The sequence below is a fragment of the Sapajus apella genome, unplaced genomic scaffold (assembly GCF_009761245.1).
Source record: "Sapajus apella isolate SASKATOON/1434 unplaced genomic scaffold, GSC_monkey_1.0 scaffold25, whole genome shotgun sequence".
Taxonomy (NCBI): Eukaryota; Metazoa; Chordata; class Mammalia; order Primates; family Cebidae; genus Sapajus; species Sapajus apella.
In genome coordinates this window covers 25,210,966-25,230,189 of record NW_022436965.1, presented here as the reverse complement: position 1 = coordinate 25,230,189, position 19,224 = coordinate 25,210,966, and the positions used below count along the sequence as shown (strand labels likewise).

At 38.1% G+C, this 19,224-nt stretch overlaps 1 long non-coding RNA gene across 1 annotated transcript in view; it reads right to left on the bottom strand.

Annotated features, from left to right (window-relative positions):
* LOC116560242 overlaps positions 1-3,402 on the bottom strand; it is a 65,415-nt gene extending 62,013 nt beyond the window's left edge. The window contains exons 1-3 of the long non-coding RNA XR_004272872.1: positions 3,391-3,402; positions 3,035-3,039; positions 893-953 (exon numbers count right to left, since the gene is read on the bottom strand). This is a non-coding gene — a long non-coding RNA (uncharacterized LOC116560242). The remainder of the gene's footprint in view (positions 1-892; positions 954-3,034; positions 3,040-3,390) is intronic.
* Between the last annotated feature and the right edge of the window lie 15,822 nt (positions 3,403-19,224).

The window sequence follows — 19,224 nt, the reverse complement described above, 5'->3', positions numbered from 1 at the left end:
CCCAAAACCATGTGTGTTCCATTTCAGAAGATTGAAACAAGAAATATTTAAAAGATGTTTCAATATTTAACAACCTGTATGGTCTGCATTGTATTATAGGAGTGTGTGTGTGCTGAGTCAATATAAGAAGATTTTTCTAAAGGGGGGAGTATTTTCTATTTTTCTAATACATTTTCTAATAATTTTACCAATATATTGGTATAAAATTGTCATAATATCTATTTATTTAGACTTTGATACATCTGTAGTCATATTCCCCATTTATTTCAAATAGTGTGATACTACGTTTTGGGACCTTCTTTTTCTGTCCTGGGCTTTCTCGTGTGTGTGTGTGTGTGTGTGTGTGTGTGTGTGTGTTTTCTGTAACCAGTTTTGCAAATGGTTTGTCAATTTTACTAGGCTTCACAAGAAATCAAATTTTTGGGTTTTGATCCTTCCTGTTGTATGTTTGCTTTTTATTTCATTAGTTCAGCTCTTACTTTTTTTCTTCTCTTTCTGCTTTTGAGGGTTATATTATATATTTTTCTAACTTTTTTTTTTTGAGATGAGGCCTGTCTCTGTCACTCAGACTGGAATACAGTGGCATAATCATAGCTTACTGCAGCCTTGAATTCTTGAGCTCAAGGAATCCTCCTGCCTCAGCCTCCAAGTAGCTGGGACCACAGGTGTGTGCCACCACACCCAGCTAACTTATTTATTTTTTGTAGAGACGGGGTCTTGCTATATAACCCAGGCTAGACATGTAACTTGTTAATTTTTCCTCTGTCTTCTTTTAATTATAAGCATTACTTTAAATTTCCCTCAAAGTCCTGCTTTCCAAGCATCTCAAAAATTTGACATGGTGTTGACATTGGCTTTCAGTCCAAAAGTGTTCTGAACTGAGAGGACATACCTAGCTGTTTAGTCTGCCACATTGCTGGAATTCAAGCCATCACTGGTCCTTTTAAACATCTCTGTAAAGACCAAGAGAGAAGTGATTATTTAATCTCTTTATTAGAAATTGTTTTAAAATAGTATTTAAATCAGATAATCTTTTATTTGTCATTATAGTTGCCAAAATACTGAAAATAAAATAATTGAACAAGGGCACAGCTTCCTTTGACACTCTGTTTAAAAGGAAAAGGAATATATCACTTAAAGAGGTCAGGTATCATTTTATCTCTTCCCTCTAACTCTTCCCCCTGCTGAAGTACACTACAAGGAGAAATAAGTGCAAGAGATGCAAAGGATTTCTTTGACATCACACCATTACAGTTTTTTAATATGGTACTAAATGTTTAGAGAACCTACTTTCTAAGTTATTCTCTAGATGTTGGCATTGGACACCCACGATTCAAATCAGCACAACATCTGGAAGTGAAAGTTATGTAGACACCCTGGAGACCTGGATTAATCGCGTTTCCTGCTGCCCCTACAATGAATCAGCAGCAACTTCAGACAATAAAACAGCCCTACACTGGTGATTTCTCAAGGGTTTGCTAATGGAAAGAAAAAAAAAAAGGAAAGAAAATAAAAGGAAAGAATGAAAAAATAGTTTAAAAAGTACATATTGAAAAGCACAATCTATCATCACTTCACTGTGCTATAGGAAAATTAAAAGAATTATATACTTCTTATAAGCCTATAAGGAACTTATAATTTAATAATGAAGATTAAATAAATAGGTTAATTAATATGTGGAAGAACACCAATCTACTAAATTGTGCGATACTGTTTCTACTGCTTATGAAAATGTATAATATAGACTACAAACTAAGTTCTATGAGGACAGGGATTTTTCTTTGTTCTGTTCACTGTAAGATCCTCAGTCTAGAATAGTACCCGGTATGTAGTAGGCACGCCCCTTGTTGAATAAATCTAAATGGGATTTTTGAGTCAGACAAAGTTATTGTTTACTATTTACCAGTTGCATGGTTTGGGCAAGTTACTTATCTAGCCTCGGTCTTACCTCCTGTGAAATAGGAATGAGAACAGTACCATTCTTACAAGTAAGAGGACTAAATAGGGTCCTCTTACGTATACAAAACAATTAGTGTAGCACATGAACAGTAGTAAACAGTTAATCAATGGCACGTATTCTTCTTATTTACTATTGTTGACTTATTAACACATCTTCTACTTTAAAACATTTTGTAGCTTGGTAGAGGTCACTATACGACTGCAAGATTTAAAAGCTTATATTTTAGAAGAATTTTATAATTCCAATTATTATTTGTTAACGAGGCCCTTTCCTCAACCAAGAAAATTAGTGAATTTGAGTAATATTGTAAGAGATAAGATACACTGTTTGCACAAAGCCTGCAGTATTCATTTCACTTACAAAACTGAACTATATTAGTGACATTATCATCTGTAATCCTATCAGCAACTACATCTTTATACTAAGAAAATAATGGTAATCGTTCCCTCATATTTTTCAGGTATGATTCTGCATGGCTCTGAGAAGTTGGGTTCTGAAAGTGTGGGTGTGAGAACTAACTTAAACCTTCCAGGGAATGGAAGTGACCAGTATGGCCAGTCATGTTCAATTGCACGCTGGCATAGAAACACAGAGTGATGATGCTGAAAAAAAAAGTCAGCACATTTTCAATTCAGATTGACACGATTCAAGAGAGAGACAGAACTGACATTTGTTCAATAATGTTCAAGTATGTCAAAGAATCTGTGAAAAAAAGTTTGATATCTCTCGTCAGCTTAAAGTCAAGTACTACCCTGGGAAAATATGTTTCAGGCAAATGCAGATGTTCTCAGATGAAACGTTTCTTTAAAAAGTTAGGGAAGGTGTTACACTGATGGTACACCCACAGCATCATTTAGGCTTGGCTCTTGGTGAAAGAGAGAGAGAGAGAGAGAGAGGGAGGGAGAGATAGAATATAAATCTCTTAATCTCGTATTTGTAGAGAAATTCTTTCTCCTTAAATATGCGTGTGTGCTTTGTTTCGTTGGAATTTAGTCATAGGCAGTATAGGCAATGTAATAACAGAAGTGAGAGCTTTAGTGAAATCGTTGAGATGCTAAAAATACTGAGCCTAACCTTTTCTGGCTGCATTGGTCATTTACTAGAATTCACATACTTTATCGATAGCCATCTCGGATTTCTGATTGCTTTCTGGGCATGTCCCCGCTTTTTCTTCTGTTTGCTATCTCTCAAGAGGGCCTTACCACGTAGAACAGTCTCTTATTCTCTTTTTGGTTGTTAACATCCTACTTGTTCATTGAAATTCATCTCCAATAACATCTTTTTAAGAGCTTTTCTCATATATAATATGAGAATATAGTTTTTATTTCCTTATATGAAATACTCTCATATTCACTACTAGATTGTAAGATCCTACATGAGAAATGTCTTCTCACTTACATTTGTATTTTCTATAGAAACTGACACAAGACTTTTCCATATAAGGTACTCATATTTATGACTACAATTATTCTTCTCTTCAAATATCCTTATCTTTTGCTATATAACTTGGCAGTGCCCTCTTGCTGTGGGCAGGAAGTAATTCTCCACCTCTTAGCTTGGCCATATGGTGTGCCGTGGCCAAAGGTATCTTAGTAGTTGTGACAGTAGCAGAGACTTGGAAAGTGCTTGTGTGACTGGCGTCCTTGCTATTGCACCTCTGACATTACTATGAGAGGGTCATTCTCGGGAAGAGGATGAAGAGAAGAGACATCATGAATAGAGTTGCTCCAGCTAAGACGTTCCAGCCAAGACTGACAGAGTCCCTAGGCCATCCACAGAGATATAAGAAAGACCAGCTGAGCTGCAAAGACAGAATATGAGAAATAAATTTTTATTTTTCCAGGCTCGTAAGTTTTTGTAGTTGCACAGCGATTTAGTAACAATAGCTAGTGGATACAGCACTCAGTGAATGTATTTAACCAACTCGAATTACAGCTCTTTTCTAGACTCTAGAATTAAGCATTAAAGGACTAATTTATATACACTAAAAATGGGGAGCAGCGAGCTGTAGGGGACATATGGATTTATTATATGAATATTATAACGAGACTAACCACATAGGATAAGGGGTTGTTGTAGTTCTAGTAAATGTGAATTTCAGAGAAGATGACCTTGTAGACAATGTGGAGAGATGGGAGTGAAATAACACTTGCCTGACTGGATTTAGAACTGGTAAATGGACATTACTCTCAAAGCAGTGGAATGGCTTTGTACTTATGGAGGGAGATTTTTATGTGGCATGTCAGAGTCTCCATCATCTGATTGATTTGCGGTTGCTCAATATTATTCCTGAAGCATGAAGCCCAGAGAAAAACCCTGTTTGTGAAGGGCCCTTTACAGTTTGTGAACTGTAAGCACTAGAGAAATACAAGGCAGTGCTGGTGACGATGGTGATGACTAAGGTTCTTTCCAACTCGGGCTTTCTTAGATTTTATTTTACTACATTGAATTTGAACTTTAAAATTCCTGTTCTGCCTTTTTATGAGAGTCATATTAAGGTTGGAATTTTTGACACGAATACCATAGGAATAAACTAAAATGACTATAAATGTCAGACAAGAGAACAGACCATTTGTCTTTACTGTGAAAGCTAAAACTCTGTTCTCCCTGAAGCTCTACCAATGACCTTATATTTATGAAAAGTATGTTCACCATTGACATCTCATTTAATCCCCAACCCAGCCTTGTGAGGTAAATAAGGGTACATATTAGCATTCTCCCTCTCTCTCCCCCAGTTCCACAGATGGTACAGTTGTAGCACAGACAGATTAAGTGATTTTCACCCAGGTTATGCAAGTAGTGAGTAGTGGAGCCAGGATAAGAATTCAGGTCAGCTGCCCTGTGGCATGTACTACTAGACCATATTGCCTCCTGAGAAATACAGCCATCAGGCTTGTTCCAAAAATGTAATACAGACTGCAAAAAAGAAAAGAAAAACAACTTCTAGTCATCATGTTTACCATAACTTTCCTGCAAGCCGTTGTAGGGAGCAGGGTGCCAAGAGTCAGGATGCCCGCACTTGGCTCACAGGTAAGATTCGAGTGGTGAAAGGCTTTGGCTGCTGAGCTCAGGTGTCTCTGGGTTTTGAGGCTGCATCTCCTGGACAGAAATGGAGGCAGAATGAAGTGTGCATCTAAATTACTGTCACTTGTTATTGATTTACTGATGGCTTCTAAAAATGTCGCATTTGAACTGTCAGTGAATTTGCCGACTGTTGGCACGAGTGATGAAAGCAAGTGTGAACCGTAATTGATTAGGCCTCATTTGCTTATCCATATTATGCTAATTAGATCTGCAATCTTTCCCTTTGTACCATCACCCAGTGACAGAGTAAATCAGGGTGCTTGGGATGCAGATAGGATTAGAGGAAAGAATGTAAGATTGAAAAGGCCCCATCTTTTCAGAAAGTTTATTACTTTAGTATACTTCTTTTTAGAAATAAATCTTTATATGATTCCTTTTTTGGCATTTTCTCTGGGATGGTTTTATTGCAATGAATTTTAGCTTTCTCAGCCCAGAAGTTGAATTCTTTTTATATAGCCCCATCCTCTGGCTAGTGATGGTGGTGTGGAATAGGATCAGACTGAGGAATTATTTGACAAGAAACTAGAACCACAGCATGGGTGTTCTGGGAAGATTACTGATAGAACAGGGGAGCCTGAGTTTATTCTCTCTGACCTCCCACCTGCCCCTGGAAAATGAAGACTTTCTCCTATTTCTGAAAATGTGAACTGCATTCCAAAGGCTGAAATTATACTGCAGCATGGAACTTTAAACTTTTCAATGCCAACACATGTAGCTTCACCAAAGCACACAGGCTCAAGGAGAACTTGATGCCAGGTTAGGATAATCCGTTAATCACCAAACATTTATTGAGCACCAGCCAAGTGCCAAATACTAGAATATCTCAAAGTATGGTCATTGGTTGTCAAAAATACAGATTCTTGGCCGGGCGTGGTGGCTCAAGCCTGTAATCCCAGCACTGTGGGAGGCTGAGGCGGGTGGATCACGAGGTCAAGAGATCGAGACCATCCTGGTCAACATGGTGAAACCCCGTCTCTACCAAAAATACAAAAAATTAGCTGGGCATGGTGGCGTGTGCCTGTAATCCCAGCGACTCAGGAGGCTGGGGCAGGAGAATTGCCTGAACCCGGGAGGCGGAGGTTGCGGTGAGCCGAGATCGCGCCATTGCACTCCAGCCTGGGTAACAAGAGCGAAACTCCGTCTCAAAAAAAGTAAAAAATAAAAAATAAAAAAATAAAAAAAATACAGATTCTTAAACATTACCCCTTCACCTTCTGAATCAATCTCTGGCACTGGCATTTGAGTATCCGCATTTTTAACAAGTTCTCCATGTGATTCTAATTAACGTTAAAATGTAAAAACTGTGTTAATATTATCCTTTGATACAAAGGGAATATAAGATGAAGATTCTGGCTAAAATTAACGTAAAATCTAGCTGGGATAATAGTAACAATGAAATTAACAAACAAGATTATTTAACATCATAAAATCTCAGGGAAGGAATACTGAAAGCATTTGGTCTAATAGTTCTCAAGGAATTTTTACAAATCAAATTTTACAAAGAACTAAATAAATAAATGGTTTCTGTTAAAATGGGTAGAGGTACCTGTAGCCCTGCCCTCTTGAGCATTTGCTTTCTTCTCACGGTGGCCTCCAGGAACCTGAGGGACCTTACGTTTACCCTGGAGGACATCTGCAAAAATAATAAATATGAAGAACAAGTCTAGGCATCAGTAAGCACTGGAAAGATGCTCAAGTTCATTAGCAATCATGGAAATGCAAATTAAAATAACAACTTTATACCCTTCACATTGGAGAAAATGTAAATGAGTTGGCTAGATTGCAATGTACAGAGTACTCTTAAATATTGCTTGTGGAGATATAAATTATTATAGCATTTTTGGAAAGTTCTGACAATATATATTAAAAGTAAAAATATGCTTATTTTTTGATCTAGCAATCCTACTTCTGGGAATTTATCTCACAGAAATAAAAGCACTAGAACATACAAGGATGTTTATTGCACAGTGTTGTCAATTGCTAAAACTGAAATAAAACACTCATAAACAGAGAAATGAAATTGTAGTCTATCCATGCTATGATGTGTATGCAGTAATCAAACAGATTAAGATAGATCATATTTCAAATGACTTCAATGTATCAGAAAGTATTTTAAAGTGAGAACAAGTCAATATAAAATTTTATAATTTATACAAATCTTCAATATAGGTATGTTTTATTGTGTATGTATATTGTTACGTGGGCATAATAAAAGGTGGTAATGTTGTTTAGTTTGGAGGATGAGCAGGTAGAAAAAGGAGATCTTAAAAAAAGCTATTTTAAAAATAGGGTCTACAACAGAAACGTGCGACATAACCCCATTAATATAAATCATGTGTCTCTCCAGAGCATGAGCAAAGAGTTACACAGAAAGATCCAAATGATTACTAGTGGCAGGATTTCAGTGAGCTTTACTCCTTTAATTATGGTTTAATGTTTTGTTTTTTTTTTTTTTAAATTGTAAAGAATAAAAACAAGGTAATTTTTATCAAGGTTATCATTTTGTAAATAAGTAATTTAGAGATCTGAAAAACTGTGTTTACCTCTGGTTAAACAGAAAGTGAATGACAAAGCATGGAGCAGAACTTTGTTTTCCACAAGTACTACCGATCAGCATTATTTGCTGCTGCAATAATTTATTGAATCATTTCCTGGATTAAGATTCTGGGGGTAAGAACTATGTCTTATACTCCAGTCTGTAGTGCCTTGCATATAGTAGGCAGACCCTTTTAAGTGTTTGCTTAAAAATGAGTCACGCTAATATAGAAAATGATAGGCCATAAGCATGATTTTAGAAGGTGTATGTAAAGAAAAGGTAAAATGAATTCATATCCATTTTGTGTGTGTTTGTAAAGACACTCATCCATAAACCTTCTCATTAGTTTAAAATAACAAACCTCACTGTAACCTAGCTCAATTAGCCAAATATTATTTCCATGAGACTGAAGAAACTGAGATCTGAGATTATCGTGGAGTCCATTAACCAAACCACTCAAGTCAGTCTAACTTAATATCTTACTTTTCCATAAAGTTCTAAATTTGAAATAGTTGTTTACCATATTATGTTGTTTTGTAAGATTCTAGTTACAAAAGTCACAAGATCTATTTTGTATACTGAGAATATTTTAGAATGGAGCCAATCTTTCTTATTTTAGGAGCGAATTTTATAGAATAAAGCAACTATTTTAAGTTCTCAATACTGTCAATTATATTCAAGCTATAGCTTTATCATTGTTTATTGTTTTTATCACTGTTATTAACATAGAAAGTAATTAATCAAATAATTAAAATATGTACCTTTCAATTATTTGATTATGATTAGTATAATAAGAGTACACAGCATAGTCAAAATTTAAACCCTGGGCAGGTAGACTCCAAAACTCCTGCTTCTGACTATTCTACTCTGTGACAACCTTCTACCATTAATGTCTATCAGTTCAAAGCTTAATAAATATACAAGTCAATCAACTATGTGGTGATCCAATTGACTTGCCTTGTTATTCTAATCCACGTGGCATTTGTATAGGTTCTTGAATCAGGTATTTTGTCATGATGAACTTTATGTATCAACTTGATAGGGTTGTGGGTGCCCAGATATTATTATTTATTACTTATTTCTGGATATGTTTGCCAGGATGAGGTTAGCACTGCATTACATAGAATTGCATAGCATAGCATAGCATTGCATTGCACTGCATTGTACTGCATTGCACTGCATTGTATTGTATTGTATTGTATTGTACTTGAGACAGGGCCTCATTCTGTCACCCAGACTCACTACAGTCTTGACCACCGGAGTTTAAACTATGCTCCCACCTGAGCCTCCCAAATAGTTAGGACCACAGGCATGTACCACCGTGTCTGGCTAATTTTTACTTAAAATTTATTTGTAGAGACAAGGTCTCATGTTGCCCAGGCTGGTCTCAAACCCCTGGGCTCAAGTGATCCTCCAGACTTGGCCTCCCAAAGTGCTGGGATTACAGGCATTAGCTACCACTCCTAGCATTTTAATAGGTGGATTCAGTAAAGCATATTGGCTTCCCCAGTGTGGATGAACATCATTCAACTCCTTGAGGGCCTGAATGGAACAAAAAGTGGAGGAAGAAAGAATTCACCCCTCCTTATGCCTGATTATTGAGCTGAAACATTGGTCTCCTTCTGCTCTTGGACTTGAATTTATACCATTAGCTTTTCTGGTTCTTAGGCCTTTGGACACAGACTTAATTGCGCCACTGGATTTCCACAGCTGCAGCTTGCAAATAGCAGATCATGGGATTTCTCAGCCTCCATAATTGCATGAGCCAAATTCTCTTTTAAAAAGCTCTTTCCGTGTACATATTATTGGTCTGCTTTTTGGAACACTCTAATACACAACCACTGATCGAACACTTTCTATTTCTATGAACCTTCAATCAGTTAATTACCCAAGTCTCAGTTTCCTTATTTGTAAAATGGGGATAATAATATGACCTAACCTCATGGAGTTATTGTGAAGATAAAATCAGATAATTGTAAAGTGTTTTGAATGGTATTTGGCACATATTAAGTGCTTAATAAATGTTAACAATTGTTATTAAACACAAAACTTAGATGCTTCCCGTAAGTGTGGCTAATGAGTTTTCTTAGGGACGAGGTCCATGCTGTCAATTAAAATAATAAATACCACCACCCTTGACAGCATCAAGAAATGTGAACTATCACGGGCAAAACAGAGCTAAGATTAACTGCCCTCAGCTGATGGGGGTAGGGTGCCTTAGCTTGCTGTGATTCACTGTGGCCTGTGCACCGGGCCCATTAGCCCATGTGGCCTTTAGGTGAATTGGAAACAGGCATTACTTCTTTTGTCATGGCACACTGATGATGATGTAATAGGAAGCATTATTGGCATCTCCCAGAAAGCGGTCACAGCAAGTATGCATGTCTTAGAGGTGGATCGTTCCTCCTGAGATGTGGTGCTGTATGTGGAGGCTCTGCCTATCAGCATGGCTTATATAAGCATCAGTTTTTATAGCTTTTGAAACAATCCTTAGAAACCATGGCATAACATATCCATGAAATCTTGTTAGAGAATCATGTTAACCTATTTTGCCCGACAAGGTTTTATAATAGGACATACACTGGGAGAAAAACAAGAGCACCTATGTTATAGCCTTTTTACTTAATCATGAAGAAAAATGCTTTATCTAAATTATATCATTCAGTGCCTCATTTGCCAAGTAACCAAATCTATAATAAAGTGATAGCCTCATAGAAAAGAATATGTTTATTGTTCATTAACATTTTCCCTTTAATAAGTATTCTTTAAAGATAACACGGGCTATTTACAATTTTCCAGCTTTGTAAAAAGTTTGTCCAAAAGTTAATGAATACAACCTGCTAAAACTGGCTAGCCTGTAATTACGTTTTAAAGTCACTGTTCCTGTCCCTGGTTCTGGTCCAGGCAGGTATCACCTGGTCTAGCTGTAGTTTTCTTGCAGTTCACAGAATCGGTCCTGTGTGGCACACTTCCACCTGACCCAATACCTTACCAGTTCTACTTTCAAACCTCAAACACTAATGTCATTCATTGCTCTTTACTTCAGTTCCTTATTTGCCTTGTTCTTTGAATTTGGCATATATTAGCTCCTCTAGACAACCAGCCAGATTTTTATTTTCAGAATCAGTATCAGGGAATCATTTAAGTAATCAGTTCCTAACTTGAATGGAGCCTCCAAGGATCTTCCTAACTCAGTTCTCTTCTATTAGATTTTAATTATTTGAGGACATGGGTTGTGTCACATTCACATATCTCCAGAGCTTATCATGTTCAACAATAAAGATGTCTTGAATGTTGTTGGATTGTTATAAGTAAAATTTCAATGCCGCTAAAGAACTAGCACTCGAAGATAAATCCTCTTAGCAAGGCAGTTTGCTTCTATAGAATAGTGTGGCGCATGGGTGGAGCAATGGTGGCTGCATGCTTGGACAAGGGCGAAAGGGGTACTTATGCCTGATGGGGGTTGTCTCTACTGCTGTGTCATTCCCCTATTGGCTAGGGTTAGACCGCACAAGCTAGACTAATCCTGACTGGCTATTTTAAAGAGAGCAGGGGTTTGAGCTGGAGTGACAGGGTAGGTGTTTTGGTGGGAAGGACAGTTATGGGTGGGTCAGAGCAGGTAGCCAGGGGTGACTTAGGTCAAAGAAGGTGACCAGAGCAGGTGACTGTAGCAGGTAACTAGGATGAGTCAGGATGGAGCAGGGGGCTGGGGGAACAGATGTGAACTACTGATTAGAACAGGTGGAGAGGGTTGTTTACTGGAATTATAAGGAAGTTAAATTTTAAAATAGAGAATTAAAGAATAAGAGAGCTGAACATACATACTAATTCTTTGAAGAGAAACTTGGGGTTCACTATAACAGATTAAATTAGTATGACTTAGAAAGCTCTCACAATATTCCAATAGGGCAAAAGCATAAAATATGAAGTAGCTCAATATCTATAGAGAATGCAATAGGTGACATGCAAACAACGACAGAGGACTGGGTGACACAATGTAGGTCCCAGGCTAAGTGATTGAGAATATCCTTGGGAGAATGGAAATGACTTTGAGAGATGTTGAAAAAGATGACACCGTTTCAGTTCACTCAGTTATACACATGAGGCAGTCATGTTGGGGTACAGACCTCACACACTTACTACTGAAGGGCAACAAACTATGAAGTTTAGAAATGGAAGCCATGTACTCCTAAGTATTAATACATACTGAATAAAAGAAAGTAAAATCTTGGCATTTTTTCTTGATCTGAGGGATGTAAACACATAAATCTAGAAATTTAGAGAGAGAAGTCAGCAGAAAAGCCTATTGGGGCTTGGGCACAGAGTGTAGTGGTTTGCCTCATGTCAACTCCTCTGAGTCCCTGGTAAGTCTTTCGTGGGTACTCAAGGCAAGTTTCTGTCCTCAGAGCGGGGTGGAATCAATGGAGATGATCCTATCACATTATGGAAATGAATGGTTTCACTTAATGTATGGGGTGTCCTCACAATTTACTCATCTGAACAACAGTAACATCAAGCATTATTTTTCAATCCCTTTTATTAAATGTGCTGGGTCTGACTCAGCAAACTGCGGGACTTGCTGGCCTCTGGACCTGACTGATGAGGATAACTTCATTTATTAAGCTGATAGGCACAATGGATTGTGTCTCCATCCCAACCCCCATCTGTTTTTAATCTTATCTAGTCACTGCAAGTACATGGTTTAAAATCTGGTTACTTAAGAAACAAATTGGAGGAGGTGGTGATTTTAAAGCAGTTCTGAGAATAAAAGCATCATCAATTTTCTAGTTTTTTTCCCCACTCTTCTCATTTCCTTCCTTATAAAAGACAGGGTAAATTATCTGGTATGGGAGAAGTTCAGTACTATAGAGCAAACTCAAGGCCTGAAGTCAAATGATCTGTGTTTAAGTCTCAGTGCCAATGTGAGGCATTTCATAAAAATCATCTGTTTAACCAACCTTAACCAATTTTTGAGCTGTTTTAACCCAGTGATGGTTACTACAATCAAGTTCCCATCACTACCGTTTTTTATAGTTTTATACTACGTACAGTTTTATATTACTTATGGTTTTTAAGTTATAAGTCATTGTCTTGGGAGGATCTTACTGGTCTTTTAAAAAATATTTTAAAAACTTTTAAAACTTTTGTCTACTCAGTTTAAAAACTTGTATTTGGCTAGGCATGGTGGTGCATACCTATAATCTCAGCGTATTGAGATGCCAAAAAAGAAGGATCGCTTGAGGCCAGGAGTTTAAGACCAGCCTGGGCAACATACCAAGACCACATTTCAGTTAAAAAAAAATAATAATAACTGAGTGTGGTGGCAGGCACCTGTAGTCCCAGCTATTCTGGAAGCTTAGGTGGGATGATTGATTGAGCCCAGGAATTTAAGGCTGCAGTGAGTTTTGATAAGGCCACTGCACTCCAGCCTGGGCAACAGAGCAAGACCCTGATTCTAAAAAAATATAAAAATAAAAACTTGAATTTCATAGTAATTTAAATCCCATCTCCTTCCTTCTGCAGCCTCTTAGAATCAGCCAGGTTTGAGCTTGAGGGGCTGAAGTAGGAAGGGAATGTGATCTTCTCTGACTTCTTTACATTCTTCCTCACTTTGGAGTATGTCTTGTCTGGAAACCTTGCTCTTCCTTTGCAGGGCTTCACGTCCCTGGTATAAAAACCCAGAAGAAGAACGGTGTGAGAAGGGCAAACATATCTTTTATTGAACCGCTTTGCTGGTTTTCAGTGATTCCCTGACAGGTATTGTCAGATACGGAGTCCTGCTGGTGGGAGTAGAAGCGTGTGTGTGAGCTATTGGTTGGGACTCATGGAGGAGGAGGCTCCCCCTGCAGAGTTCCCTGAGGTGAGAAAACAGTCTTTGGCCTGATTATCCCAATAGCTCAGTTCTCATGCACAATGACACATTTCACAGCTTCTGGGTTCCCCTCAGCTGATGGTGACCAGCCTGCGAGCAGGGTACTGGCAAGATGATTCAGGCAGGCTTCTTTCCCTGGCATCCACTTGGTCTAGGGGAGAGCCAAAGGCAGCTGCTTTCTGATTTTTTCTTCCCTTTCCCTCTTTTAAGTAGGAACAAGTCACACCTCACAAGCCAGCCATTGAGACATTAAGATGTCTGATCCTCTTCCACATAGACATGGCTAATATTTGGAACTTGCTTCATTTGGCTTTTGGTAGGGTAAAGAACCCCCTTTTTCTCCATTCTCAGAGGGCAGACAGGGTAGAAGAAAGCCATGAATCTTTTCACCAGGCTGACAGCTTTTGACTCTGAATTGATTGTTGGTTCTTAAGAAGCCTTGAGGGTGGTATCCCAGTTATTGGCAGGTTTCTTTAGAATAAGGGTTATTTGGCATCTCTTTGCCCAATAGTTGAATCTTATTTGCCAATTCCAGAGGAACAGAAAATACCATACTTAATGTTCTTTTACATTTAACTTCCATAAGCTAAAAGAAAAAAATGTAAATCTCTGGGAAAATGTGTTTTCTTTGAGCACTGAGAACTATAATTAAATGCATTCAAACATAATTCCCGCTCTTGGACCACCTCCCCGGACATCCCTCTAGTCAGATGCAAGGTGTCTTTTAGATAGCCTTGGCCCTTTGGCTTGGCTTCTTCATCCTCATGGCAGCCGAGCTGGATTCTGATCTTTAAAGATTGCCACGTAGGTGCAGCATCTTATTACTGGCTTTTTGGTTTTGTACCTCAGTTTCCCATTATGTATAACTGTTTCTCTCTTCCAGGGATGTCATTGAGATTTATTGTTAGTAAAGCCATTGGTGCTCGTTGGTAGGTACAAGGTCAAGAAAATTTACTAATCAATTTTCTTTATTGTTTTTTTCACACTGTGGTACTCGTACTATGACTAGCTTTTCTGTAACATTTGAAGCATTAAAGAATTAATACCATATATAGAAAGAAGACCATGTATACATGTAAAGTGTTATTTTGGTGATTATTAATAATCAGGGCACATAGTCAATAATTAACAGTCAGTGTGAAATAGTAGACTTTGTTTTTACCGTGGTCATTTTAAGAATCTGCATTCTTACTGAATCTTAAAGGCATATGGTCCAGTCTAGGCTATTTATTATCTTCACAGGAGAATTCCTTTCCTTCGGATGAGAATGCAACAGTGACTGCCACCAATGCTAATTTTAAGTCAGCTTTGAGTGACTTGAGTTCATGCACCACAGTCGGAAAGGGTAATTAATGAACCATCAAGAAACAAAGGTTATATAGCTTCCTTTTCCTTTTTCACACATCAGAACAATTTTTCTTGAAGTCAGAGTCCAGAGCTAGGTACAGCATAGGATGAACTGAGTCTGTAAGAGGTGGATGTTGTGATCTTTACCGGTGTCTGCTGTGCTGCAGTTCCTGGGTTTTGTGTATTGACTCAGCAACTCTTCTTTTCTAGTCGGTGCTACTCCACATCTGCTCTAAAATTGTATTGTCTGTTTTCAGGGCTGAATTAAACTCTAAGAAGTCCTTTTCCCATTGTAGAATAAAGAGGGATTGATTAATTCTTAGGCATCTTTATTACCGCCTTAGGGCTACAGAGACTCCTCCCACCTCAGTAGTTGCTCAAGGGTTTGCCCACAGTAAAAGTAAATTAAAACAAGTTTTGCGTCTTATTTCCTACCTATGAGGTTTTGTTTGTGATGAGGGGAAAAGGCAGCATGGGCCAATGGAAAATATATGCATATAAATAAAGATGCAAATAGCCGGACTTCATCCTGATTTGTCAAAAGGGTCCTGCTCTGAAGGTATTCCAAAATCTGGTAGAAATTTCATGCAGAGAGATCCGAGAGTAAACATGGATAAAATTTCAGGATGAGGACTACTATAAAATTTGGTGAGAATGAAACAGAACCACAGTGTATGAACTTCAGATAATATTGCTTCTTCCTGGGTTGATGGTTTCCCTCTCTTTTTCAAAGTGGAAATAATTTTGCTTCTTTAAGATTATGAAAGTAATACATGGCCATTGTGAAAATGTTAGAAAATACAGAAAAAAGTAAAAAGAAAAATAGAAAACATAATCCTACCTTCTTTATTTGTTTTATGCTGCTTTAACAGAATACCACTGACGAGGTAATTTATACGCACTCAAAATTTATTGGCTTACTGGGAAACCAATTCTGGACTGGGAAGTTTAAGGTTTGAGAGGCCTGCATGGGGCAAGGTGTCAACTACTGTGTCATACATGGCAGAAGGCATATGGCCTAAAGTCAAAAAAGAACGAAAGAGAGACAGAGGCAGAGCCACAGAGAGAGAGAGAGAGAGAGAGAGAGAGAGAGAGAGAGAGCGAGCGCACGCACAAGAGAAGGCTGAATGAATTCAATCTTGTATAAGAAATCCACTCCAGTGATAAGAGCGTTCATCTATTCATGAGAGCAGAGCCCTCATAACCTAATCACGTCTCATTAGGCTCCACTTCCCAACACTGTTGCATTGGGGATTAAGTTTCCAAACACATGCTTATTGAGGGACACATTCAAATCATATCCCCTACCATCCATGTTTGCATGAATATCTACTTTAAAGAGAAATTATGACTCAGACAAGGTCTAGCCCAAGGCTGGAATGTAGTGGTGCAATCATAGCTCACTAAAGCTTCGAACTCCTGGGATCAAGAAATCCCCCCACCTCAGCCTCCTGAGTAGCTAGGACTACGGATGGGTGCCACCACACCTGGCTTATCTTTAATGTTTGTTTGTTGTAGAGATGAGGTTTTACTATGTTTCCCAGGCTGGTCTCTAACTCCTAGTTTCAAGGAATCCTCTCACCTCAGCCTCCTGAGCAGCTAGGACTACAAGTGCGTGCGTCCACACCTGGCTGATCTTTAATGTTTGTTTGTTTGTTGTAGAGATGAGGTTTTACTATGTTTCCCAGGCTGGGCTCCAACTCCTAGCTTCAGGGAATCCTCCCACCTCAGCCTCTCAAGTCTCTGGGATTAGAAGCACCCCAGCTCTAGCTACTTTTTATTTCAACTTTCTTCTTTTGAATTATCTTCTCAGATGTGCCTCAGCTCTCCTCAACTGAATACAAAATTCCGCACCTGGATGGCCAGGACCATGATGCATTTCTTTATGGATTTGTTAGTAATCATGGCTAACTTGATTGAGCATTTGCTATTTGACAGGCCTTATTCTGGGCATTTAACAAGCATGAGCTCATTGAATTCTGCCAGCCACACTAGGGGGTGAACACTAATGTTATATCTGTATATAGATGAGGAAATTGTGGCTCAAAGAAATGAAGTCAGTTATTCTGCCACTCACAGTTCTTAAGTGACCGGATAAGAATTCACACAGTCTGGCTTAAGTGAGCTTAACCATTACACTCTACTGCCCTCTGTGTTAAGGCTACAGTAAAAAACGTTAATTACGATCTGATTTTATAAATATAGGAAGGCAGATGAACAAGCATCAAAAATTAAGTCTTATATTCCCATAGGACTGTGTAGAGCACAGGAGTCTTAATTTTTATTTATTTGGTCTAAGCTCTGCTGAAATTCCTTTCTTCTCCAGGTTAAAAGGCCACTGCATCAACTGTAAAGGTATGATTTAAGTCACAGCTTCCCTGGTTATGCAGAGGACACAGGATTTAGCCTTGTACGTTGTTAATGTTTGCAAACAGTACAATATTGATTTTGGCTACAGCAATGAGAACACGAACAATCACACATTATGTGCCCTTTTTGCTCAAATGAGAGCAAAGCCTTAATCAGGTCTAGACATTTAGAGTCTTATATTAAAGAGAGACATATAGATATGAATCCAATAGATGCTTGCTTCTGTCATTTTACTTTAATTGTAATTTTGCAACTTCAACAACAGAAGATCCATTAGGCTTTCCCCCTCAATCAATACACAATATATTATCAGTCTAGACGACCAAAAATGACTTGTATAAAATATCAGCGCGTTGCATTTTCATTATGTAAATGGAACTCTGCAGGAGAATTAATTGATTATTCAGTCACTATGGATCTGTCTCAGATGTCTTAGTGAGATAAGAGAGAAACTTATCAAGCCTCTCCAGTGGCTATAACTTAGAAAAGAACAAGGGAAAAAAAAGGGGGAGGGGGAGAGAAGCAAACACAGAGTACATTTCACTTTCATTGGCAGCTGAGCAAAACCTAGGAAATGCTGAGAGAGAGAAGAAATCCATTACCAAGTTTATTAGTGATGGAATGTTGAGAGTTATTAGGCTGGTTACTGTTTGGGGATCAACATTTTTAAAAACTGCACAAACAAAACTGGGATATAGGCAGGGAGAGTCCTCTAGTTTTTTTTTCCCCAGACTCTCAGGGCCCCAAGTAATTCACACCTAGACCATATATAATTACAGCAGGATTGTTTAAGTAACATATGGATCTATTCCTTTTTTCTTGCATGGGTGGAGGCTGGGGAATGAGGGAGAGATTTTATTTTTATCTTCATGACAGAATGAAGAAGTGGTATAAGAGGAGAAGACAAGTGGTTTCTTCTGTCTCCCTCCCCTTTTAAGCATTAAAGAAAAACAAATGTTTCCATTGCTACTGCAGAAGTGTATTTACGTTTGATTTAAATTGATGTCTTTGTTGTTTTGTTTTTAAGAAACATTCAACAACCATATACATTAGGTTCTCCCTTTGGTAGCATTGAGTCGGTGCTGTCCTTATTCAGTGACACTGCCCTTGCCCAGAAGAGTTTTGGGATCTCTTTGGGGGAATTCCCTACAGAACATTTTGAGCACATTGTTTGGGATTATTTCTGTGGTCTTAAACATCAATCTGTTGAGGAGTATATTTAATTTTTTCAAATAGTCAAAATTCTTTACACGCTGAGGTGAAAAGAGGATTGTTAAGAAAGAGTAATATTTCTCTGGCTCAAAATGAGGTTTTGAAAAGCAACAAAAATGCCTGGCAATAAAATCATATCATTTTTTAGTGTGTTTGAAACTGGAGGCAAGTTTCCAAATATTGGAAGCAACGACAGCATTGAGGAGGAATATATAAAGATTCCTAAAGTCATCATTCTGGAAAACAGTCATCCTGGTTATATTAAATATGACATTTAACACCAACCAAGCCAAATCAAGCCAAACAGCCTTAATACTTTATACTTTGTGTGTAAGCCAGGTTTTACTGGTAAGAGCCTGGATGCTTATCTTGGGACAAAACACAGAGTATAACTAACTTTTGCAAGGGATTTCAATGTTGTGCTAGTTTTTCATTGCTGTTGTGACAAATTACCATAAACTGAGTGGCATCAAACAACCTAAATATATTATCTTATTGATCTGTAAGTCTGATCAGAAATCTGACATGGTTGTTCTGAAATCACAGTGTGGGTGGAAGTATTCTTTCTGGAGGCTCTAAGGGGAGAAACCATTTTTGTGTTATTTCCAGCCTCTGGAGGCTGCCTACATCCCTTGACTGTGGCCCTTTCCAATTTTAAAGCCAAAGTCAGCAGTGGTCAGTTGAGTTTTTCTCACACTGGATGTAGTGGACTCTAACATTGACTCTTCTGATACTTTCCCATTTTAAGGACTGTTGCGATGACCCTGTGTCCACAGAGATAACCTAGGAGAATCTCCCTGTCTTAAAGTCCGTGGTTTAGCAACCTTAATCCTCATTTGCTAT